The sequence below is a fragment of the Ambystoma mexicanum genome, chromosome 2q (assembly GCF_040938575.1).
Source record: "Ambystoma mexicanum isolate Mex_15411 chromosome 2q, UKY_AmexF1_1, whole genome shotgun sequence".
Lineage (NCBI taxonomy): Eukaryota > Metazoa > Chordata > Amphibia > Caudata > Ambystomatidae > Ambystoma > Ambystoma mexicanum.
Genome location: NC_090924.1, coordinates 484,563,648 through 484,589,856, shown reverse-complemented (window position 1 = coordinate 484,589,856; position 26,209 = coordinate 484,563,648). Strand labels below are relative to the sequence as shown.

The 26,209-nt window shown below is 48.4% G+C and overlaps 1 protein-coding gene across 2 annotated transcripts in view; it reads right to left on the bottom strand.

Annotated features, from left to right (window-relative positions):
* Window positions 1-26,209, bottom strand: part of TTYH3 (tweety family member 3) — a 646,372-nt gene that overhangs the window by 225,068 nt on the left and 395,095 nt on the right. The gene's annotated exons all lie outside the window — the stretch shown is intronic.

Genomic DNA, 26,209 nt, shown 5'->3' with positions numbered 1-26,209 from the left:
TGACCCGGGATATGCGCGAAATATAAAAGCTCAACGCTCTCCGAGGATCAAGCCTATGGAGCCTCTCCTCTTCCTTGCCAGCATGTGGAGGAGGATAGAACGCCGGAAGAACAACCTTCTGGCTCAAATGAAATTCCGAAACCACCTTCGGAAGAAAAGAAGGACGAACTCCAAGGACAACCCTGTCCTTATGAAACACAGTGAAGGGTGGCTTAACTGAAAGTGCCTGTAACTCACTCACTCTGCGAGCGGAAGTAACCACAACCAAAAACACAGTTTTCAGAGTCAACAGCCTCAAAGGGCAAGAATGTAAAGGCTCAAACGGAGCACCCATAAGAAACTTAAGAACAAGGTTCAAATCCCAACCTGGCACCAGAAAAGGTGACGGAGGGAACACATTAGTGAGCCCTTTCAAAAACTGCGAAATTAAAGGAATCTTAAAATAGGAACACTCCTCAGACGAGCGCTTAAATATGGACAGCGCCGCCAGGTAACCTTTAATGGTCCCCACTTGCAAGCCCCTGTGGGCCAAAGAAAGCAAAAAAGACAGAACCATGGGAATGTCACAAACAAAAGGATCCACATTCTTAACTCTGCACCAGTCGCAGAACTTTCTCCAACGGCAACGGTACAGAGACTTTGTTGCCGGCCGCCTGGCCAAGAGCAACACCTCCATCACGTCTTCAGGGAGGTCCCAATCCTTATACCTCAACCTTTCAGAAGCCACGAGTGAAGGTTGAGGGATCTGACCTCTGGATGGAGAACCTGACCCCCCCCCCCTCCCGTGAGAGCAGATCATCTCGGTATGGAAGACGACGTGGAGGGCAGATGGACAAGTCCAGAAGGTCCGGGTACCACGTCCTCCGGGCCCACGCCAGAGCAATGAGGATCATCCGGGAACCGAACCTCCGTAACCTCCGCAGCACTTGCGGGATGACGGGGACTGGAGGAAACGGGTACAGCAGTGGGAAAGACCTCTCCACCACGAACGGGTCTCCTAAGGCTCCTTTTGGAGGAAATTCCTGCGAGCAAAACCTTTCACACTGCCGGTTGACACTGGAGGCGAAGAGATTCACTTGAGGGGTCCCCCAAAGGGCGAAGATCTCCAGGAGAATCTCCTGAGCCAGCTCCCACTCGTGAGAGATCGTGCTCTGCCTGCTCAGAGCGTCGTCCGCCGCCTCGTTGTCTCCGGCCAGATGAACAGGCGAGATCGAAACTTCCTGCTGGATGGCCCAGAACTCTAGCTGCATCGCCTCCCTGCACAGCGGAAGTGACCCTGCCCCCCTCCCCCTTTTTGTTGAGGTAGTGCATGGCCACCGTGTTGTCCGTTAGAATCAGGACACTCTTTCCACGTACAGTCGGCAGAAAAGCCTTCAGGGCTAGCCTGGCGGCCCTCAGCTCCAACAGATTGATATGGAGTCTGGACTCCGACGGAGACTAACGACCGCTGACTGTCAGCTCGTTGGCATGAGCTCCCCATCCCGTGAGGGATGCATCCGTCACGATCGTCACCTCCGGCCAGGGCAGCCAAAATGGGGCCCCCTTCATCAGATTGCCCTCGACGGCCCACCACAGAAGGTCCCGGGCTACCGAGGGCGGCACCTGAACAGGGTCCGACAGCCTGCCGGAGGACTGAGACCACTGGAGCTTGAGTGCCCACTGCAAAGATCTCATCCGCAGACGAGCCTCTGGCACCAGAAGAATGCAGGATGCCATGAGGCCAAGCAGTCTCAAGAATTCGGACGCTGGGAGATTCTGGGCAAGCTGAAACTTGTGCACGATCTGCTGAATGTGAAGAGCCCTCACCTGAGGAGGAAAAAACTGCCCCAGGGACGTGTCGAGCACTGCTCCGATGTACGGGAGCCGCTGCCTTGGTGTCAAATGGGACTTCTTTAAATTGAGGGAGAAGCCCAGCCTGTGAAGGGAGTGGCAGGTGATGGACAGATGATCCAGGACTTGTTCGGAGAGCTCCCCCTGATCAACCAATCGTCCAGGTAGGGGTAGACGTGAATCCCCCCTTTCCTGAGATGTGCTGCCACCACCACCATGAGCTTGGTGAAAACCCTCGGGGCGGAGGTCAATCCGAACGGCAGGACCCGAAACTGAAAGTGCGAGTCGCCAACCGCGAACCTCAGGTACTTCTTGTGCTTGGGATGGATCGGCACATGGAAGTAAGCATCCTTGAGGTCGAGAGTCACCAACCAGTCCTGAAGTTGAAGGGCCTGGAGGGCTTGAGAAAGAGTCACCATCTTGAACTTGTCCTTCCTGAGGAGTTTGTTCAAACCGTGCAAGTCCATGATAGGTCTCAATCCCCCGTCTTTCTTTGAAATAAAAAATAAGGGGAATACCAACCCTTGTTCCTCTCCGCTACAGGCACCAGTTCTATGGCGCCTTTCTCCAGCAGGGCTCGAATTTCCTGCGCAAGGAGCGGATCCGGACTCTGCAAAGAGAGGTTCCCTGGTGGATTGTCGTGAGGCCTCTGCCGAAAAGGAAGATAGTAGCCGTGGGTTATGATCTCCGGAACCCACACATCCGAAGTAATGGCTTGCCACTCTACAAGATGCTGCGCCAGCATTCCCCCAACCGGCAAACCATGGGACCTGGCCTCATGACTGAGTGGTAGCGGCTGCAGCATTGCCTGAGGGCAAAGAGGCAACTGCCCGAGCGTCCTTGGCACCTCGAGTACCTTTGTTTCCACCTCCGGCACTCTTACGATGGCCTCTTTAACTGCTAGCTCCCCTCGCTTTACTGAAGGACGAGTAATAGCGAAAGGAACCTCCCCTCCATTGCTGTCCCCTAGGACGAAAAGGCGGAGGTTGGCGAACTGCAGCGCCCAACGACTTCGCTGCAGCTTTGGAGGTCTGCAACCTCTCAAGGCTCTCATCAGCCTTGCTGCCAAAAAGGTGTTCACCGTCAAAGGGCATGTTGAGGAGCCGGGACTGCACATCAGGAGCGAACCCAGACTTCCGCAACCACGCAAACCTGCGCATTACGGTGCTCGCCGCCATGGACCGGCTGACACAATCCGCCAAGTCCAAACCCGACTGAACGGCCTCACACATGGCATCCTTGCCATCCTGAACCATAGCATGGAAACCATCCCGTTCGTCCCCTTCAGGAATATGTTCAGCCGCTAATGCAACACAGTTCCACAGAGTGTGTGTGAAACGAGATAAGGCACATATGGAGTTGGCCGCCTGAAGCGCCATACCCCCTGAAGAAAACACTTTCTTCGCCCAGCCGTCAAAACGTTTGTCGTCCCTATCCGGATGGATGGTAGGATACGACGCCTGCTTTGCCGGGGCCGTAGCCGCCTGCAAACTCTCCGGAATGGGGTGCCTAGACAAGTAGCAGGGGTCGCTACTGGCTGGACGGTATTTTCGCGACAAAGACTTGCCCACTGCCGGGAGACTCTCCGGAGCAGTCCAAGCTGCCACCACCCTTCTCTGCAGAGCCATATGAAAAGGCAAAACCGGGTCAGTGGGGGGACCGAGATCAAGGATGTCCGTGAGATCATCCTGAACGAACTCCCCTGGGGGAGCAGACCAACCCAAGTACTCGGTGACCCGAGACACAAGGCGCCGATATGAAGAATCGGCACGAGTGCCAGGCTCTGGCCTACAAAACTCCACCTCCGGAGAGGTGTCCAGTCCACTGGCAACATGCAGGGACTGCCGCAGGTCATCAAACTGGCTATGACCCGAGATAAGTTCATCGGGAACCGTAACCGGAACCAAGCCACCATCAGAGCCTTCATCACCCTCTGAAATGTACTCCAGGCGGGGAGAGGAAGACCTCTGGGGACCAAAGCAGTGCCTGACCTTAGCCAGAGCCTTTCTAGGGGCAAACCCTGTGCCACGGGGTCCCTCCGACACCACCGCCTCAAAAGGCATCGAGGGCACCGAACGAGTCAGCGTCGACGTCGAGCAAATCGGCGTTGACGTCAGCTGCAGCGCGCCAGCATCGGCGGCGTCGACAGAGGCCTCAAAGCCAGAGCTCCGAGCTTGTCTCTCGACGACCTAGGCGCCGATGACCCCCTCGGAGGCAGAGCCTCGAGAGAAATCGTCGACGACCTCGGCACCACAGGCGTCGACATCTTCTTCGAAGATGGCACAGGATCACGCGGTCTCGAGCATGTCGAGGACCGGGACCTGGAATGGGCATGGCGAGAACGGCTACCCTTGTCCGAGCGGGACCTCTCCCGCGAGCCTTGCCGACCACCCGAGCCTGAAGGCGTACGAGCGGTGTCTCTCGACCGGTGCCGACCGACCCCACTCGGAGGCGCAGACGGACCGGTGCCCTGCGATTCAAGAATCGCTAGCATCCGCTTCCCGAAGGAAGCCCATTCCTCCGGTGTCGCTTGCATGGAGGGATAAGCGACCCACCGACGGGCGGAGTCCTCGGAAGAGGACGGGGAAGGCGACCTATGCCGGCGCTTCCGGGAATGCCTCGAAGAGGCGGAGAAGTGGCGAGACCGACTCCTGGAAGGAGACCCACTGGACTTCCGACGATGACGCGGAGTGTCGCCCCTCGAGTCATCCATCGAAAGCCCCGCAGACCTCGACTTCCGGGGCTTAGACATCCATCCTACCGACAGCTTCTTCTTGCGTTCCCGCACGGCCTTTGCCGTGAGCGACTGGCAGTCGACACAGTCGTCCGTATCGTGGGCCTCCCCGAGGCACCAGAGACAGGCGTCGTGCGAGTCCGTGACCGACATCTTGGACCCACAGTCCCCACATTTCTTGAAGCCTGGACGCGGGGCTGAAGACGAATAAGACATCGCCACGAACAGGTCTTCACAACAAACCGAACAGGTTCAACGAACCGAGAATGGAAAACAGCAAACTCCAACCAGTTGAGGCGTACCGAGATTCACGAAGCGAACACGTTCGCGGAAAAAACGGAACTGAGGCTATGGGCCTCGTGCGTCCTACTTATCACATCGGGTGACGTCGGCCGTCATAGGATGTCATCGGTGACGGCGCATCGACGTCATCGACGCAGACGCCAAAGATTTTCCGAAGCAGCACAGCTGTGGACATTACCCGTCATAGATATGGAATACGTCGGAGGACCCAATCCCCTCGAAACCCCATTTATAAGGCCTCACCATGTATAAAAAGTACCACAAAGGTGCCAGTGTTAGGGTGAGGAATGTAGTTGGTGGGCACTGCCCACCAGCCACACAAGCGGAGTTATGTACTGGAGACTTCTGAATTATGTGGGCTGCCATATGACCATCAATCAACAGTAATAGCACTGCCTGCCATAAGTGCCTCTGGTTTACAAGACACAAAAGTATGTGCACTTGTGCTGAAGCCTTTTCAGGTAGAAAGTGGAGAAAGTGAAATCTAAGATCAGTGCACATACAATCAAGGACCTGGAAGACAGACATAGAATGGACAAAAGCAGAATATCATAATATATTCCTCCTCTATTTCCAGTTACCCAGGGTCAGAATACTATCAAGCTTGCGATCTTGAGCGGCACATACAATATATAGACTTGACAGCAATGACAGCATAATGCACCATTCCAGTGTCACCACAACATTTGAGCATGGCAAAAAGTATGACAGGGTGCTGTGGCGACCCAGGAGGAGGACTCGGACAACAATGGGTCATGGCATATACATGTTTATTCAAAATAAAAGGAAAATGCCGAACTGGCTTTATCACTATGAGGGAAGTTCTCTGCCTCTTAAAACAAAAACTAAGGTTGCTAGTCTTAGTCCAGAATAAAGAGTCTGGGGTCCAAATTCCTAAGTTCCTAAATGGCCCTACCACTTTAGAAAAACATCAAAAAAAGAAAAGAAGGCTTGCACAACAGCCTCGGCATGGGCTTCTGCCGGTCCTAGCTCTTGAAGGACGTATCTCGGTCTCAAATTTCTGTTAGAATATTCCTACATGGTATTCAGTCCTTGTGCATAGTTTGTCGATTAAAATATAAGTATTTTTATACAGTTCTTGCTTTCCCTCTCTCTGGGGAACAAAAGAAAATTCCTCTTTCTTTATCTCATTCGTTGTTTACCACTGGCTAAAATCCTGCAGGATCAATTTAGCAGTAAATTTCCCTCCAGTATTACTTTTGCATGCATTCTCCTTTATCCCACCTCTTCTGGCACTGGGACTCCCCAAAGTCCTTTGGCAGGGTTGTTACTTCTTAATTCAAGTACTTTGACATTTGTTGGCTTACCCAGCCTGGATACAAATCAAATATATTCCTTTGACTCCCTGGTCCACAAGACGTGTATTCTAAGGGTGCAGAGGGAAGACTCGGACACAACAGATGTATCTTTTTGGCTATCGACATTTATTAACCATTAGCACCCCGGCAGGTGATGCCAGGTGGCTAGGAACGCGGGTTTGAACCACCGGTACAAGCCCGCGTTCCAGGTCTCCATACAGAGTCCCGCCTTCCCTTTCCATGGCGGCCATGTTGGTAAAGGATTGTCCTTCCTACAACAGAAAGGAAGGAAAATCCTTTTTTTTAGCACCCCGGGTTGCCGCTTTGGTAACCCGGGGTGCTAATGCCCCCATGTACCCATTCCACGGACAACATCGGGGGGTAACGGCGCTGGGCCCCCGTTAATGGTCCTCGCTCTCTGAGAATGGTCATCCTTAGCCCCATATGGGGCTTCCCTTCCCATTAACCCCCGGTGCTGCCCGTGGAACGGGTACATAATGCCACAATACAAGGGTTGGAAAAATACCTCTCTATCCATAAATTCTAGGAGGAGTTTCCCGAACTCAAAGGAAACTAAAGAATATGTCAGGATGTCAAAACAAAATGTCTGTTACCATTGTGTCCCAAACTGCTACTTCTGTCCCCAACACTAAAAATGTAAATCAACTGTGTAGGGTTGGTTTCTTCCAAAGTAAAGTGTTCATGATAACTCTTGCCAACAGAAACGTTCCCAGTGTCTTGGGTGGTCCAAAATACAAAAGAAATATTTTACCGGGTGAAAGTACCAGGTTTCTCAGGGTTTGCTCCTTTCCCCTGGATTCCTTTTGGCTCTACTTTCCTTTTCTTTGGTACCCTAAAGACCCTGCATCTTCTTGGGTAAATGTCACTGTATTGCATATCTTCAAATCAGTCTCTCTTAACTTCAGGGTCCTCAACCCTCTTATTCTCAGACTTTGTCGGGTGCAAGTCCCAGACTTGCAATGTACAAACATAATATCTGATTCACTCTCTTGCCAAGTAAATGACCTCATTGGCCCACTCTCCTGCCAAGCGTTAGTAATCTCATGGACTCTCTTTGCATCTCTCAGGGTTCCAGACCCTCTTATTCTTTGGCTTTCGCAGTGTGAGGTTAAAATCGCTTAGTTTACCCTCCTGACAAGCGTATGCTTCCTTCTGCGCTTTCCCGTCTTCTCTTGGGGTCCAAGAACCCTCTCCCTCTCTTGTTCTTGTTGCTCCCCGACTCCTGTCAGACCGTCAGCACCTTATACCCGACCCACAGAGCTGTTTCGCTGGTGCGCATCTTCCGGGCAGTGGTGCTTCCTTCTCAGGATCTTGGAGTGCTCAGTTGCTTGCTTCGGTCGGCGGCAGCCCCCACCGATCAGATTCTCTTCCGTTTTTCGCAGGCGGCCACCCCGCCAGTCCCTTCTACCTTTGCAGGATAGGGCTTCACTTCCCAGCAGCTTCCCAGGCTTTGGGTCGCGCAGAGGTTCATTTGGGCTGCGTGCAAAGGAGGCCCCCTCATTTGCCTGCTTTCTCGCTCCCGCTCTGCTCCGTGCACAGCGTCTTCTGCTTCAGTTCCTGGTACACCGGGTCGGTGTCTGCCCAGCTCCTTTGCTCAAAGACTGCTCTTCCCATCTAACTAACCCTCTACATTCTTTTGTATTTCTCTGGGCCAATCGAATATGGTGAAAGACTAGAACATTTGTTCCAGTTCTCTGGAGCAATACTCCCGTTCCTCTTCTTTGTCACAGTAGTGATGGTAGAGCTACAATGGAAGCATTTAGTCTTTTCTGGGTTTTTAGTCAGCTCTATCATATTAGGTGGTTTAGCCTTACAACAAGAGATATTAACACTGCCAGGAGAATGTGAGGGAGATCTTGACTTGGGTAAGGAGGGAGGGTCTACTAGGGCAGTACAATACCACACTCTGAGAATGGTCATCTCTAGTCCTTTAAGGGGCTTCCCTTCCCCATGTGATCCTCCCCGATGCACCACCCCGAGGGGGACTATTATAAGATGGACACGCTGCTCTGGCCCCATGGAAAGGTCTCCCCCTAGGGGAGAAGGGACAACATCCTGAGATGTGTCACATGATCCATATAAATCTCTCACTTTCTGATACTGAACACAGCTTCCACAGCCTTCAGAGATGGGGCTTGTGTTTCCTTCACTCTCTTTACATTGGTCACAGCATGCACTTTCCATGCTTTCAGGCTTTCATGCTCACTGAGACGTCTCCATCCTTGATATTAGCAACACTCTCATTCCAGAATACATGGGTCTTGTGCTCATTTGTTTCCAAATGTTTCGTACCATGACTGGTTACAGCAGTCTCTGACCTCACAACTTGTTTCCTTCACTGGCATCCTCACTCCGGTGTGTTCGCCTCCCTGTTCATGCTCGTCCCACTTGGACCAGCAGGCGCCATGTGGCGCTCGGAGACTGACACCTTTCTTGTTTCTGGTTTTGGAGTCGGTCGCTTGAAGCCTAGCCCATCGCTAAGCCTTGGTGGTCCCGCAACCTTCCTTTCTAGGCTCTTGTCTTGCTCGGTGCCTCCTGCTTGGTCAACATACCTGCTTTTTAGCCTCCAGATAATGGGCCCCCCTCCTGCTATGCCACCACTTGGTCCGAGGCTGTGTATAGCTCTGTACCTCCAGGACATGTTGACAGGTTTCCAGAGGCTCGTCTCTGCGTACCTTGGATTCTTCTCCCTGCGTATGAGTCAAGCACAGCTTACCCAGTTTCTCTCCATTCACAGTTCTTATTCTGTGTACGTATGATATCAGAAAAGGTGTGTCCTTCATTTACGGCAGCCCTGAGATAACAGTTAGCCTTACATGAAGCCAAAAGGGAGAAAGGAGGATTCCTGGTACTTGCTGTAAAATTGGAGAACACTCAATGCTTTCCAGCCCCATATATAGGGACAATGTAGTCCTTTCAGGGAGGTACTCATTGGACTTGGAGTCCTTGTCCTGAAGACGGAGTCACTCCCAGTGAGGCCCCACTTGCACAGACTCCTAGGGAGAGTCTTGCAGATGTGAGGGAGGCATGTTATCACAAGTAAAAACTGACACATGATTGGCAAGTTTCAAAACCTTTATTTATAGTTTAAAAGGGGTTGGAAAATTCCTATCTTGCCCTATAACTAAGATGGGACTATTCTCGATCGATCATCAAAGAAAAAGAAAATACAGTCCTAGTCAGTCCTTAGTCAAAATAAAATGGTCTATACTAATACACCTAATGCCTTCCCTCTTTCTAATACAATACATGTGTAAAGGGAATGTGAAATGCAAGAAGGAAAATCAGTGTTCAAAAGAAACGTCAGTATGGCAGAGTAAACTCCCTTCCCCATGTTTTGTAGCACAGGGTACAGTGGCACGCGTGGACCTTGCGGAACACTCTGGCATCAGACACAAGGATGCAGTTTGTTTCGTGTACCAGGGCCCACTTGGCCTTCCACAAAAAGTCACTAGTTTATCCTCTGGACCTCTCGACTTTCTCACACTCTAGTCCAGGTCACCCTTTAGCTTGTAATACAGTTCAGTAAAAGTTTGTTTCCTTCTGGTTACCACAATTCAGTACAGGTTTACCCCCGCCGGACTTAAACCTTACAATCACAATTTGTGGGGGTTCCCTTCCCCCAAGCTTCCATCACACCTTCATAGGAATCCCTTCATCAGGCTCAAGCCTCCCTTCACTTTTCTTCCGCTGTCGAAGACTTTCAAAACTGCCAGGCTTTTGCTCTTACCTCGGTATGACCACTTCGACCTGCTTTCCTCAAGTGTCACTTTTCACCAAGGCCTATTGGTAAATGTAGTTTCGAGCACAGTACTTATTTCAAAGTTCAAAGATATCTCTTGCATCCAAATCTTACATCTCAGTTTCTTTCTCTTCCCGCCACTTCAGACATTTCACAGAGACTTTCGATTGGGCAATCTTTTTTCGTCAGACAACTCTGTTACTTTGTATCTTTAATTTACAGTTCTTTACAATGTTTCTCTCTCTCGCGTCTTATCAGCACACGCGCTACCTTCATTCATCGGGGACTGTTGCCATCAAGTTTCATTCAACACAGACTGGACTTTCATTGCTTTCATCAACTCACCGACTGTGGTAATTCTTTTTTGTCTTTGGCAGATTTTATCCTGAAGTCAAGGCTGATACCACAACTGTCGCTGCACCTCCCCAACTCTGCTGTTCACCCGGGCGGGTGGCTGGTATCCTTGAAACACAAAAGAGGTTTGTCTCTCTGGCTGGGCTTCCTTGCGCAATCTTCAAGGGCCTTCAGAGGTATCGATCTCTCGCTGGGGTGTCCAAGGTTTCTCTGTACCTCGGTTCCATCCCTCGGCCTGCCGCTCTGCTCCGCCTGGTTCGCCGTCGCCCTGGAAGAACCGCTCTCGTGCATCGCTTTGCCCAGAGTGTGTCTCAAAGTTGCACCTTTTAACCAGGGAGAGTTAATAGGTACCAGGTGTTAGTAATTAAGGTCAAGTGCCTGACCCTGCCTGATCTTATTAGTGGGACATGTCCAATGTATTGCTTGAGTGCTATTCCTTTTAGCTTCAGACCTCCACTTCCTCGGCTCAGTGCTTGTGTAGGTAAGGGGGGATCTCAGAAGTTGGAATATCCTATAAAATAGGATGGGGCAAGGGTATATGGAAAGGGGGGATACCATGTATCGCCATCAGGCATTCCTCCCCCATTCCCCGAGGACCCCTCACCCAGGTGATCATCCCACAATTGTCCACCCCCAGGGTCTGGATCCAAAGGCAATGGCTGTGCCCTGGCCACCCAAGTAAGGGATCCCGGGGGTCTGGGAGTGAAACACCCTCCGTTTTTTTCTCACGGATCAGGCTCACCTGCCTATCCTCACAGGGGTTAGCTCCCATCTGGGGAGAAGGAATGAATTGTCCAGAATCCTCACAGTGTGTTTTAAAGATCAATGTCAAGCTGGTAATAATGTTGGTGGTCGTCCTCTGGTCATACATATTTGTTCAAATAGTTTTGGCAGCGGATGTGATTACAAAACACTGTCGGGGAGCGTGGCTAGCCAGCACACGATGAGGACGTGTCTGCTGTGAGCTCTGCCAACAGACCCCCTTAATAATGTTATTTTAGCATTTTTTGCACCTTGTGTTGAACCCAGTTACACGAGAACAAGGGCTGTATCTGGTGGGATTCCATAGACTGCGGTCCCGACAGAAAACAGAGTGCAGAGGCAAGAAATGTCGCTGATGCAGGCTGGAACTCCCGGTGACTGCTGAAGCCAAGATGGCGAAGCGCGCCTTTTCAACCAACGGCCGGGGGAGGTCGCGGTACCCGGGATTGCGATCGTCAGTTGCAGTCTCAGCTTGAAGGGAGCCGGAGACTCCCCCTGTCCCTCGCCGAAAAGCCATCGAATGGCGCGACCGTGGATTGCCAGTGCAGCGGTGGAGCTGGTGCTCCGTTGATCCCGGGAGCTGTGTTTACCCGCCTGATCCCCTCCGCGGGAGTGAGACTCTCCCCGCCCTCCAGCCATCGTAGCGCGGACCCCGGGGGAAGAACGAGGTGAATCCTGTGGCGGACTCGGAGGGCTGGATGACGGAGGGTGCTGGAGGCGAGCTGTGCACCTACATATCGGCCACGGGCCCCCGGCGGCTTGGCTTGGAGTCCTCTGAGCCCTTTGGACTTGGGAGCATTGCGGACCCCCTGATCTACATAGTGATCAGTGGATCTGGGAGTGGAGCCCTCCCCCCTTTTTTGCTTGGCGAGGCGGCTGGGACTTGGGGGCGCCTCCCATGTAATTGCATGCCGCTCTGCAGCGGGCACTCCTGTCCCTCGGCTGATGTGGAGGGAGCCGGAGTTGTGTGAAGACTGGAGGCCGTGGTGACGGGACGCGCGGCTTTGGAGCCCGGGGTGAGTCTCCCGCTTGCTGGGAAGGGGGACAAGCCGCTTCTGCTACATCGGGGGTGGCGGCCTGGGAGTGCGGAGTCGTGCTTCTGCTCGTGGTGGCCTGGGGAGCGGAGAGGTCCATGGGACTACCGGGTTTCCTGGACCCTACCTGCGGGGCGGCCTGAATTCATTGCAGCCCTGCTTGGCTCCAGCGCTGGATCATTTCCTGGCCGCATATGGGGCGGATGTGCTTGGCCCCTGCTACCTCCTGGGGGGGCCCCGCTGCCCCTTGAGACACCTAGTGGACGGTTCTGAGACTCTTCTACGCCCCGCGCTCTGCAAACATTGCACTGAAGGCTGGAAGTATCTGAAGTCTTACTGTCCTCGACTATGCCAAAAGTGGGAGCTAGGAGGAGAGACTGGGCACAAGACAAAGGTTTTCTTGACACCCCTGGCGACTCCCGGGTTCCAGGGCCATACAATATCAGCAGACATTCACCCGGCCCCCGCTGTAGACCCTATAGCAGACACGGCCTTCACCAAGTCAGACTTCGAAGATCTGCTGAGAGCCTTCAAGCAGGAGATCACTCGCAAAATCAAGACAGAGATAACCACCTCCAAGGGCTCACTGGCCAGGTCTTTAGCAGAACTAAACTCCCATCTGGGTGGTCTTGAGACCAGAGTGAACAACCTAGAAGATACTACTTGTGAGCTAACTCATGACACCGAGGTGCTCTAAGAATGGGTATCGAAGACCATCTGGAGGAGATCTGGGCTAAACAAGCGGACCTGGAAAATAGATCTAGATGCAATAATGTGCGCCTTTGAGGTATTCCTTGCCAAATTTCTGACCAAGAACTACCCAGCTATGTCAGCGATCCCTTTGGAAGTCTTCTGGGCCTGGCCTCTTCTGAGACTAACTTTGGACAGAACCCACCGGGTATATTCCTCTGCCCAACAGAGGAGACATCTCCTCCCGGACTTCCTCACCAGGGTCCATTACTTCCGTCAAAACGAGGAGATTATGACAGTAGCCAGAAAATCAGAATCTGTGCAGTTCCGGGGTGCGTCTGTCCAACTGTTTCAAGATCTCTCCCCATATACTCTGGCTTGCCGCCGTCGCCTGCAGAGGGTCTGCGCGTGGCTCCGGTCCCAGAAGGTTCGCTATCGCTGAGGGTTCCCTTGCAAATTGATTTTATCTTTCGTAACCAACATTATACGATCTCCTCGGAGGGGGCGGCAAGAGAGCTAATGGCTAGGGAGACTACAACACCTGCGCTGGATCGAGACGCCTCACTAGAAGGGGATCATAGCTTACAGTCCACTCCAATGGATAAACGAAGGAAGCCTAGGGGTTGGCGACGGGTGGGCGATTCTGCTCTTCGCGATGAGCGAGCTGCAGGTCAAGCTCGCCTCCCCCTGGACAGTCACAATGGCCGACCTAAACCTGCCAGTCCCCTGCAGTATAACGATCCGCCTGCTTGATGATGAAAGGACAACAATGAAATGGCACAGGTGACACTCTTGACTTCTCTAGGGGAGAACCTAGACACAAGACCGTAATCTTCATAATTGACATCTCCTATGAGTGTGGCTCCCTATTGAATGCCTTGAGATCTAAGTGGTGGGGGAGGATATTGATGGGCCCACCTTTGGTGAGAAGAGTTCAGTAACTACGTGGACTCAGACACATCCTTTGGTGGTTCGCAGAATTTTGAGTGGTCATCGGAGGGATCCCCCTGAGGAAGGGTTATACGGGGTGAAAATTTACACATGATTTCAAAGTGGGGGCGCCTAAGTCGGAATGCGCCCGATTCTGTTAGAGGTTAATTGTGGTTTCAATGGAATTTGAAGTTTATGAATGTTTTTTACAGCTTCTGGTTAATCATTCTTTAAGTTGTTACATCACATTGCTCAACAGTACAATCTGTTTTCCTTTATTTTTCCCAGGTTTAGTTGACATCCAAGATTATTCTCATTATATTTCCTTTTCTTGGAATTCTATTGTTGGGTCGGTCCTAGGTGAAGGCTGTCAACAGCGAGGCAATTTGTTTAATACCAGCCTCAAGCCTGAATCGATATCAGGGTGTTTTGAAAAGTGGATCAATTGGGGCGAGTCATGGGTCTTGCTGAGGGCTAATTTCTGGATCCCTGAGACCTGGTCTGGGAGGGAATTGATGAATGAGAGGAGGGTAATACCCTATGTAATTGTCAGCTATGTCAAATGTGGGTAACATGTGGGGGAATGTTGGAATGGTGAAATCGAATATAACTTGTTTTACCCTCAATGTTCAGGGTCTCAATTCCCCCAATTAAGTGGAAAGCGTTATTTCACCAGTTGGCGACATAATTCCACGATATTATTCTTGCAAGAAACTCACCTGTTGCCGGCGGATGAATTTCCCTTGAACGACAAACTCTACCCAATCAAAATGTGTGCTTCTTCGGGGACGAAGAAGTGTGGAGTAGTCATACTTATTCGGAAGGGAACCCCATTGACAATTCATAGAACTAAGTCAGATACTGAGGGAAGGTATGTTCTAGTGATAGCCACATTGTATGGGAAGAAGGTGACTGTTGTAAAGATATGCAAACACTAATCAGCACCAGTTTTTTGCCACCATGTCCAAAATGCTAAATGAGTATGCTGAGGGAGACCTTATAATTGGAGGCGACTTTAATGCTGTGGTTAACCCTTTGGAAGATAAATCTCTCCCCCAACCCTAACTGATAAGAAGAATTTTATGGCGCTAACCTCTCTCCTCAGGGAACACTCACTGATCGAGGGCTGGCGGTTTTTCCATCAGGGGGAACGGGATTATACTTTCTCTCCAGTGCATAGGGGATTCTCTAGGTTAGACATGTTTTTTCTTTCTGATACCCTTATCCCTCATACTGTAGAGGTAGAGATCCTCCCAAAAGCCCTATCTGATCATGCTCCAGTATTGGTCTCCATGTCTCCGTTTAGCGATTCCCGGAACCCCTCCGAACTTGGCGGTTGAACGAACTCGTATTGTTGGACCCTCGGGTCCGTTCCTGCATCGCTGACTGCATAGACCAGTACTTTATAGATAATGACACTGGGGAGTTGGAGTATGCGGTGGTTTGGGATGCTGCGAAGGCTGTTATCAGGGGTCAGGTTATAACTCAAACAATTGAGCGTAGTAAAGTTTACAGACAGACCTAGGCCCATTTAGAACTGAGGCTCCGCGAGGCAGAGGAGGCACATAAGAAGAAACCCTCTAGACGCGCGCTTCGGGAGGTCCGCATGACACAGAAGGCACTTGAAGCCCACCATATGAGTCGAGCGGCCCTCAGCATAATGCGCACAAAACAATACTACTACTCTAAGGGGAAAAAGGCAAATCGCTTGTTAGCGGCTAAACTTAGACAACAGACAAAATGCAATCATATACACTCCTTAAAAGAACCAGGAGGAAGGCACGTCTTCACTGAGTCGGGGAAGCTCCAGATTGTTGAAGAGTTTTTCCGAAATCAATCCACCTCCCATGTAACTGATCCACAGTTAGCTAGAGACTTTATTCAGAGGGATGATCTCCCACAGATATCCCCGGAGTTTTGTGAATGTTTGGAGGCCCCGATAACCATGGAGGAGACGGATAGAGCAATCCGCTCCCTCCCACTGGGTAAGGCCCGGGGCCAGATGGCTTTACCAACAGGTTTTATAAGACCTTCCAGGAGGAGCTAGCCCCCCCATTTAATGAAACTATTTAACTCGGTATGGAGGGCGGGAGTGGTCACAGCGTCCATGGCAGAATCCGCTACGACGTTGGTTCTGAAACCTGGGAAGGATCCTACAGACTGTTCCTCTTATAGGCCGATTGCTTTATTAAATACAGATGCGAAATTGTTGGGGAAAATAATAGCGAGTCGCTTATGCCCGGTTCTCCCGTCTTTGATAAATAATGACAGACGGGCTTTATACAGAATCGGTCTACCTATGATAATGTACGCCAAGCCATTAACCTAATTGCTCTTGGATCGAAGATCCCAGGTAACCTGTCCCTGTTGTCCCTGGATGCTCATAGAGCATTTGATAGTATGTCTTGGGGGTACCTGGAATTAGTGCTGGAGGGATTCGGATTTGGTCGGGAATTTTCCAGGTTAATATTCTCAAATTTTCAAATTCCCTCGACCAAAATCAAGGTTAACAAAAACTTGACTCCGCTAATTAGGTTAGCCAAGGTCACCAGACAGGGCTGTCCTTTGTCCCCATCAATAATCGCCCTAGCAATGGAGCCTTTTGCTCAACATGTTAGACTGAACCCAGATATTCTGGGTTTTGAGATAGAAGGAAAATCCCATAAAATCGCGCTATACGCGGATGATTTGCTTTGTTTCCTGAGGGATGCCCCTCATACACTCCCCCCACCCCCCCTTGGATCTCTTACACGTGTTTGCCATAATATCAGGTTTCAAGGTAAACCCAGCCAAATCGGTGGGCATGCCCCTGTCTGAAGACGCAGATAGACTAGAGGAGATGCGAACAATGATAAACTTACACTGGTCCTCAACGGAGATTACGTATCTAGGGGTAAGGCTGACTCCAACATATGCGGGCCTTTACAAGGCGAACATCCCCCCCTTATTTAAAGAACTAAGAGTGGTTGCAGCGATGGGACTCCCAGGAAATTTCATGATTAGGCCGTGTTAATGCGGTTAAGATGACACTTCTTCCTAAGTTGCAATATGCATTCCACTCTTTGCCAATTGTTATCCCTGAATTCAAACTCATAAACCTTCAAAAGGAAATAAACCGGTTTATTTGGAAGAAGAAACAACCCTGCATTCCTGGTAAACTCTTGACAAGGGGAAAGATGTTAGGGGGCCTAGGCCTCCCCTCGATACCACGTTATTACAGAGCTGCACAAGTAGCCATAATGCTCTCTTGGGGAGATTCCCCGGACCCTCCTAAATGGTTTCAGATTGAGCAAGCAGCTGCCTCCCTCCCTCTGGCTCACTTTCCATTTCTTCAGAAAGAGGCGCGTAACTACGGGGGTGGAATATTGCCAACCACTTTGTCCACTTTATTGAACTGTGATAAAGCGCGATCGCAGAGGGGCATCCCCTTGGGGCTAGGACCGCTTTCCCCTATCACTCAGAACCCGGCTTTCACCCCTGGCCTCACACCCATAACGTTCCGAATCTGGTGTCGTCATAAGCCCTTGCGCCTGAGAGATCTATATGCCGATCAGGAACCTTTAACTTTCCAGGACTGCAAGGAAAGGTTTGATCTCCAAGAAACGGAACGCTTTCGATATATACAACTACGTCACTGGCTCACTAATAGGGACACCCGTAGAGCAGTTAGAAGGGCCCCCCTGGGAATTGAACTTAAAATTCTAGAAGGTCAGCAATCCCACAAAATTTTGCTGTGTTATAGACTTTTAGAGAAAGCCTCAATGGATGAGAAACTTCCATATATGAAAGCTTGGGAGAGAGAACTGTCCTTAGAGATCCCAGAGGAATCCTGGCAGCGAATCTGGCATCAAACTCAGACCAGTTCCCGCTGTGCTCTGGTGAAAGAATGCCATCAAGATTTGTTTCAGGTGGTGCTTCCCCACCCTCCTCCCCCATCAGACTCCACTCCATTAATCCGGATACATGTTGGCACGGGTGTGGTGAGCAAGGGGATATGGCGCATATGTGTTGGCACTGTCAAAATCATTCAGTCATACTGCCTGGAAGTGAGATCTAGAATCAAGGAAATCACAGGTTCTTGGCTCCCCATGGACCCGATGGTGTTTCTACTGGGGGATGCCCCGGAAGATGGGTCTTTCCCCATGTCAGGGCATAAAGCAATCCTGATTTCGCATTTGCTGGTGGCTGCTCGCATTACTAGAGCCCGCTTCTGGAAAACGATAGAGGGCCCACAGATTGAAATTGTTAGGTCTGGAGAAACTTACAGCAATACTGGAGGGAAAGCCCTCGAGATTCCAGAAGATTTGGCGCCCCTTTATGGACTTTGTTTCAGACAAAGAACACATGTACTTTCAGCCGCAGCTCTTGAAGCACTTCATGAATTCCTGATCCATCAGTAGATTTGTTAACCTTGCACTTACACACTTTTGACAGAGAATGAGCAATAATGGTAGCCCTGTTTGTGGACTCTTAATACCTGATATTGTTTAATGAATTTATGCTTCTGATTGGTTAAAAGAGAGATTACTGACCCAATGCACTTAACTGACCCAACGATCTTAACCCCCCTTTTTTTTCCTCTCTTTTCTTCTCTTCTTTCTACTTTCTCTCTCAGTTTCTCTCTCAGTACCCCTGACTAATCAACTGAAGACATATTGAAGCACAGAACCTATACTCTACGCTGTTATTCTATGTCAAATATGGAAACCATCGAGATATTGTGGGGGTATGAGGGTTCTTGGTTTGAACAAAATGGTCTTAATTGTTAACATAATTGATTGTAATGCTTCATGTTAAAATCAATACAAATATTTAAACAAAAAAAAACAAAAAAACACTGTCTGGACATTTCTAGTTGCTGTTACTTTGCTCTGAAGGCTGTACCAGAGTTCTACAACAAGGCACTATACTGATGTCATGTCAGAAATCATCACCTTACCATGTAAATATTGACAAGTGAAAAAGCACAGACTACTTAACTGCCACTTCTCACTAGGTCAGCTTTGCATTTTCCACCAGACAACAGAAATCCTAGACTAATCGAAAGCTAAAGAAGGGACATGTTTCTCGAAAAAAATGTTTGTCCATGCCAGGATCTGACTTTCAAACCTAAATAGAAGTTGTCCCTTACAGCGTGAACATGGCTTTGTGGGGAATAGTCCCAATGTCCTTCATTCCATAATGTTTGGTCAGATCATCCATGACCCGTGCTTAGTCCAAGTCACCTACCTTGTGTTATATTAGCCACTGCCAACCTGTAGATGATAGGGCAACTCTGGTGAGAAGATCTGCTTTTATTTCAACCAGTTAAAAAGTGCCAGAAATGTACTGCACCAACTGAAGGAGGGCAAGGGCTTGTAACATCACTTGAGAAGACAATAGCACCACCCCTCTGAAACTCCATATTGCACATGCCAGACTGCCTAAGGGAGCAATGCAATAAGTGAATAGTACAACAGTGACAGCAAAGCATTAGCTCGACAATCCTTCAGACAAAAGACAGTATAGCTGCTGACTATTCTCTGTTCTCTATAACAACAGTTTGAACAGAACAACTGTTGTGGAAGGTGTTACCATTGGTGTACATGTTGGAACTAAACCTGCCCAGCATGGTGAGGGGTCAAGGCTTATATAGCGAGCCAGACACAATGCAGCTAGTGAGAAAACTGTTGTCTTCTTCATTTAGGGGTGCATGTAAAGTCACAATGAAAGGGCAGAGAGTCTACTTCTTGCTGATCTTCCATCAGCCACACTTCAGGGTGCAAGTGTCCAGTTTTCATCATCATGTGGATGAAGATTCGAAGAACCAAACAGAGTAAGAGAAGCCAACACTGTGCAAGGATGCACTGCTAAGGTACTTAAAAGACCAACTGCATGAATACATAGCAGCAACAAGGGTATGAACGCCCCCAACCCAATCAGCAAATTCCACCACGCATACCAAGGAGGCCAATGCCACAGACAGGCTAACAGAGGAATAGGTGAAACCGTGGCAGAGACTGATCAAAGCAGTGTTCCGACAAAAAGTGGTGCTGCAAAATACCTGTTCATCCTCCCCTCTTCCACTGTGCTTTGGGGTTCCCACAAGTTCTGATCTTGGTCTACCCTTGCTGTCACCATCTCTCCACACTACTCCCCAATCTTCCATATGTCCTCGCGGGGTCTGAGTTGCCACTTCTACACGGACAACTACTAAATCTTTCTCTTTCCCATCCCCATCTGAACAGCCTCACTTTTCTATTTCAAACTGTCTTTCTGCTATTAAATGCTAGATGCTTCCTAATGATCTCAATGTATTTACCTCAGAAACTGAAATGCTAGTCTTCCCTTTCTGCTTTACTGATTGTCCGCCCCCATCCTTCATCCAAGCCCTACCACCTAACTACCTCTGTGTTTCTGCCCACAATCTTCACATCATTTTTGATACCTCACTTTTTTTCCCTCTCAGACCTGTCTTGTTCACACCTTCCATTTACAATTCTAGAACATCTGAAAAATCGGTTCATCCCTTACAGTCCAGGATACAAAGACTCTTGTTCTCACATTGGTGTTCTTGGCTTAAGTATTGTTCTTCTGTTTCTTGGTATTCCTCTTTCCAGTCACTCCTCACTTTCACTATTACAATGGCGCATAAAACACAGATCTGAAATGACAGTCCAGTGACAATGCCGCAGTGGCATTTTAGCATGGTAAAATTATCATAGGTCTCATTCATAGCGTGCATGTGGTTAATGGACTGTTGAACTCATGCCAAGTTCTTTTGCAAAGAACAATGCTTAGAGGATCGCTTTTATATGGCAGTACTCCCCTCTTCTCAAGCACATTTGAAGGGAGGTTCGGGGTAGACTTTTGCGGCACTGACTGCCATTAGGCAAGCAAGCCTAAAAGGACACACCCCTCCGAGAAACACGATTACTCAATGTGTCTGGGAGAACTACACTTCATGGTGGCCCTACGAATACACAAATGCTGGGTGCCTTTGACTTGATACATGCCACCTGGTAAGGAATAGATTATCAGCAGTCTGTCTGGCCAGCAGCACCTGCCAAAGTTGTTAGCAAAGCCCTAAACCGACCCACAGCTGCTAGTGTATAATCCGGAAGAGCTTTTACTCCTCTTGGTTTCATGTTGAACAAATGTAATTAATTAAAATGAACCAGAACCACCTTCCAGCAGACTATGTCATATCGTCTATAGACCAACCCCAAAGAAAATAAATCCAATATTAAAAAATTAAGTGGGGCGGACCATTAGAATCCCACGCTGGCTCAAAATTTTCATGATCTTCCACAGAGCCGAACTATGGTTGTCACAGAGTGAAGAGTCTCCCCCCCCAAATATCCCAATGGCTCTAGTCATAACATTTAAGCCTAAGAGAAGAGTGCAGTACCAGTAGTGTCATCCAAACAGGACCACTAAGAGAAATTGATGATGGATCTCTTGAAATGGATCCTGCAAGTACCCCTATTCACCTGCCTTCAAAACCAGAGAAAAGATAAATATCTTACACTTTTGTAGTAGCAGCAACAGATTGAGGAAATTATGTTCTGGAATGTATTTATTTATTCATATTCTCATAGCCAAGTGGCTTTGTATAAACAACATAGCACATAATAGTCACACAATATAAAAACAAGTTCCACAAGCATGAGGCAGCATAAAACTAATAGGCCATAAAAACACAAACATCATAAAATCAAATAAAACATGTTGGCCATATTTAAAAAAGCATGAATAATATTAAGACTAAAATCAATTAGATAAGAGTTTCAAAATGTCTGCACATTTCCAATAAAATTTCACCATATAAAATATCAGATTATGGTTGTTTCCTTCTAAATATATAGACCACAGTAGACATGTCAGAACAGTCATAAGTACTGCTGTAGGCTTTAATATAGCTTAACCTAATTTGCTGTAAGCTCTCGCACTCAGTCATCAGCTGGATCAGCGTTTCAATAGCAGATTTGCCCCAAAAGCAATATAATCGTTCAGATGGAACTATGCCACAGAGAGCACCTTTGGTGGCAAGCACATCGCTAATATTAAACTTAAGCAACTGGAACGGTCTGATTATTGCACTGTTGGAATAGGCAACAATATAAGATGGTTTAGACAGAGTTCTGTATTCACAGTAGGAGTCGCTATTAATTTTGGTGTAAAAGTTCATTCGATTTTGTTCATAACTATGTATAGTCAATGCTTTTTTCAAACGAGTTTTGACCAAATACACCTCTCCAATCCTTGAGAGATTTAGGCGACCAACCTGCCACTTAGTATATAATGAAATGATTGCACCCACAGTCCCCATAATGTTGCAATTATGAAGCCCCAAGACTGCATGCAAGAAACTGACCATAGATGTTCCATTATGAAGCACGCCCAGGGCTCATAACACATTACAACTTTGATTATGAATTCATGGGCTATACCGTTAATCTCAAATTCCAAATACTCCATGGACAGTGCTTGAGGCAGTCGAAACAGTTTTCGAAGCATAGTATCCTAAAAGTTTTTTAGAGCTGCTAGATAGTGGTGGCCCCAGACCTCAATTCCATACTAGAGGATAGGGAGAACCTTTGCAGTATACATTAACAAGATTGTCGAGATAGAATAACCTCCCTGTCGCCCTATAAAGGAGCTAATGGCGCTTACAGACTTCTTACATTTAGCTTTAGTTGCCAACCAATGCATGGGCCATTTGAGGGTATTTTCAACATATAGTCCTAAGTATTTATACGAAGTAACACACTCAAGAGGGAAACCATTTAGCATACATTGGATGCTCTTGCGCAAAGGGTATTTACAGGAGGATATCATAATCTTGCTTTTTTCAATGTTAACCGAGGGGCCATTTAAGTCTGGGTACTCCCCCAGAGCTGTAATTAGACAAGCCCTTTGGGGGTGTGATCCATCAGAAGAAGATAATCAGCGTAAGCAAGCCAACTCTTCTGATGGGAACCAACTTTCAGCTGACAGATCTGTAAATTACTAAAGGCCTCACGTAGATCGGTTAAATACAAATTAAAGAGCGTTGCTGCAACAATACACCCCTGTTTCACCCCTTGATGTGTCGGCATAGAGGTAGATGGTTTACCCTCGGCCTCGAGGCATATCCCAACAATAGTATCTGTGTGCAGCAGCATAAGCATTTTCAAGAGGCCAGGGGAATGTTCCGTGAGACTAACTATTGCCACAATCTATTCCGCACGATTGAGTCAAAAGCCGCTGTGAAATCAAACGCACAGTACACTGCACTTTCTCTTCGCAACCAGGCATACTCCAGAGGACACAAGGATTAGCATGTTATGAGAGGTGGAAGCTTTCTTAATAAAACCCATCTGATTGGGTGGGAGAATGTCGTTTTCAGCAATCCATGGGTTCAACTATAAAAGTAACACTTTGGCAAAAATCTTGGCTGGTATTTCCAGCATAGCCAGCATTCTATAGTTGCCTGGGACGTTCCAAGAGCCCTTTTTGTAAACAGGGAGTATGTGGCTTTCACGCCACATATCAGGAACAATGCCAAAGGTGCATATGTAAACAAATCGGTGCAACGCGTGTGCCCACATTCCTGGATATAGTTTAAGGAGGCAATTGCAAATCCTGTCTGGGCCAGCGGCACAAGAGTTATTTACACGTTCAATTATGATAGTAATATGAAGAATTGAGGCCGTGCAAACCCATGTGGTAGCGTGAAGGGCAATATTAACGTCATTAGAGAAAATAGTACCAAGAGTGGAGTCAAATGTGCTCAACTCATAGGTTCATATACACAATTTATGGGTAGTGCTCACTTATCATTGCCTCCGATTTTACTCCATAAGGCAGTACTATTTGTTTGAATTGCTAAATGGGCTATTTCTTTCCATTTATCGACTTCACATTTCAATGTATACTCCTTTAACCATTTCTGGTAACAAAGTTTGGCTAGTTTAACATGTAAAGGTATGTCCCTCGGGGAATAGACACAAACAGGGATAAAGGACAGCCGAGAATTCGGTGCGCAATTGCTTCTTAGCAGCCGCAATCCCGGCATCAAAGTTCTTCCGCTTTGTAAAGATCTTATTGATACGCTCACAAACACTTTTCTAGATCCTAATAGTTTCCTTAATCTGACCAATCATAGTACAAAAAGCAGTGACAATCAGGGAGGCAAAAGAGGGACTAACTGCAGCGAATTGGGCTATGAAGAGTGGTAGAGTACTCTCAGAGGTAGTGTTTGCCTTTGTTAGACTCGACGCATTCCAACAAATGCGATTGCCCATTGTGTTCAGATAGATATCTTCATTTAAGTCGTGTGACCTAGTTTCTGGAGTTGCATTGAGATTAGTAAGAAGTACACATAGTGGTAGATGGTCACTTTCCTCACGAGATGCGATAGCCATATCCTCCAAAGACATACCACACTGGTTCACAAAGATTTAGTATACTCTAGAGGCACTTTTGCCACATACGCCTGTAGGCACCATCTGTGCATTACCGGTACATAAGCCGTTGAGACGTATAAAGCCAAAATCCTCAAGGAACGCAACCCAACCAGAACGCTTGGCGGAGACAGCAAAGCTGGCGGGCATAGACATCTGAGATTCAAAGAGATCCGGTGGAGGTCATTGAATGCATGCATGATGATACGCATTAAGGATATGTTTCACTGTTGACACATTCTTGAATGTTACGACCCGATCGGGTGGATCATAAAGGTTGATGAGAATAATACTCTGCTGGCAATGCAGAAATTCGGCCACCTGAACTATAGAGGTCGAGCCTTCCAACTCAACAAAAGACCAAGGTTGTCTTACAGAGATAAAAAGACCACCTTTGGTTCGACCGATTGGGCTTTTAGAGGCCAACATCTGTAATGTAGAGCAGGGCAACAATAGAGGAGAATAAAGCTATATTAGGAATAAACCCATCTACGCTAAAGAGATACGATGTGCCACGCGTATTCCAGGAGCATAGTATATTAATGTAATCGAGGTATTGTAGTAAAATGGGATTTAAATATGGAGGGCAGCCTGTGCCAGTACCCATTGTTAGAACTAATGGCTACACTAGAGAACAATTGCGCATGAAAGCCACAGCATGGTTGTGAGAGTGGCAGACAGGAACTGGTAGATGCACAGACATTGATGCCCGAGTTATGGCAACTGGGGGTAGAGATACTCTCGCAATCTTAGTTTTACTTCTGATGTCATGATTATTAATGGGTGCTCTGGTCAGCTTCTTATTTCCAGAGGCAATTGTAGCTATATTTGCTCTCAATTTAGTTGACATCAGAACAGTTTTACATAGATATCCAAGTTTAAATAGAGCAACCTCATGTTTAAATACATAGTCAAGCAGGGATTCGGATTCAAACCAAATATTCGATATATTGGTGGCAATTTGTTCAACTTGATCCACGATATGAATGTTGTCAGATTTGATCACTCTCAGAGGGGCGACAGAATGAAAGATACTTAATACAGCCTCACGATTAAGGGGCGGAAGATGGAGGTCCTTACTTCCCGATTGTAATTGAAGAGCTCTATGTTGTATCCTTACAGTAGTGTCTTTTGTATGCTGTGGGATGGCAATGAGCACCAGGGTGGTGTTACTCGGGGGTAGGGCCCACATGTTGATAAGTTTAGCTTGTCCACTTATCAGCTCTCCTAAGTCCAGGAGGTGCAGGGGGGGAGACAGGGTGGTATAGCACTGGTAATACCTGGGAGTAGTGAGCAGGAAGTAGGGGATAGTGCAGCTACATCGAAAGGCCCAGCAGAGAGGGACACCATTGTTCAATATTGGAGCAACAGTTGATACTATTCAGTTGCAGCACTACAAATGGAATTGAGAACTCAGCGATCTCAGTGGCAATGCTCTTACGTTCACACTATGCTCAGGGATAACACAAGCGTTCTTAGATGTTCTACATCTTTTTGCATACATGAACGCTTGAGAAATGCTTTTCTTTTTACATTTCAAAAGGTAACAATGGTTGCATTTGGATGGCGCTTTACTCCAGCAAGAGGAACAATTGTGGTGGGAGTTGGGATTGTGGCGGCACATTGTTTAAGCCGGAGTTGAGCTTGAGTTCAGGTCAGCACCCAGGTATTCAACCTCAGTGGATTCTCCAATCATATCTAGGGCACTGGGGGAGACGGGGTGGGGGGGAAGAGAGCCAACAGTCCCGGATCGATGCATCAGTACTGTAGTCATGGCTGTAGTAACAGTGGGAGGGAAGGGGAGCAACATGGACAGGGGGACTGGGAAGGGGCAGGTACAGGGAAGGGGACAGATACCAGGGAGCTATGGGAAGGAGTAAAGCAGGGCCGGCCTTAAGGAATTGGCACCTCGCCCACCGCGTGCCCCTGCTTAACAGGGGCCGGGCCAGGATGGGCCACTTTTGAAATTTTTTTTTTAACCTTGTTCTGGTGAGGAGGTTAAATAGGGCGCGTTAGCACCCCATTGTCATTGAATGAGCCCGCCGCCACAGGTTCATTTAATG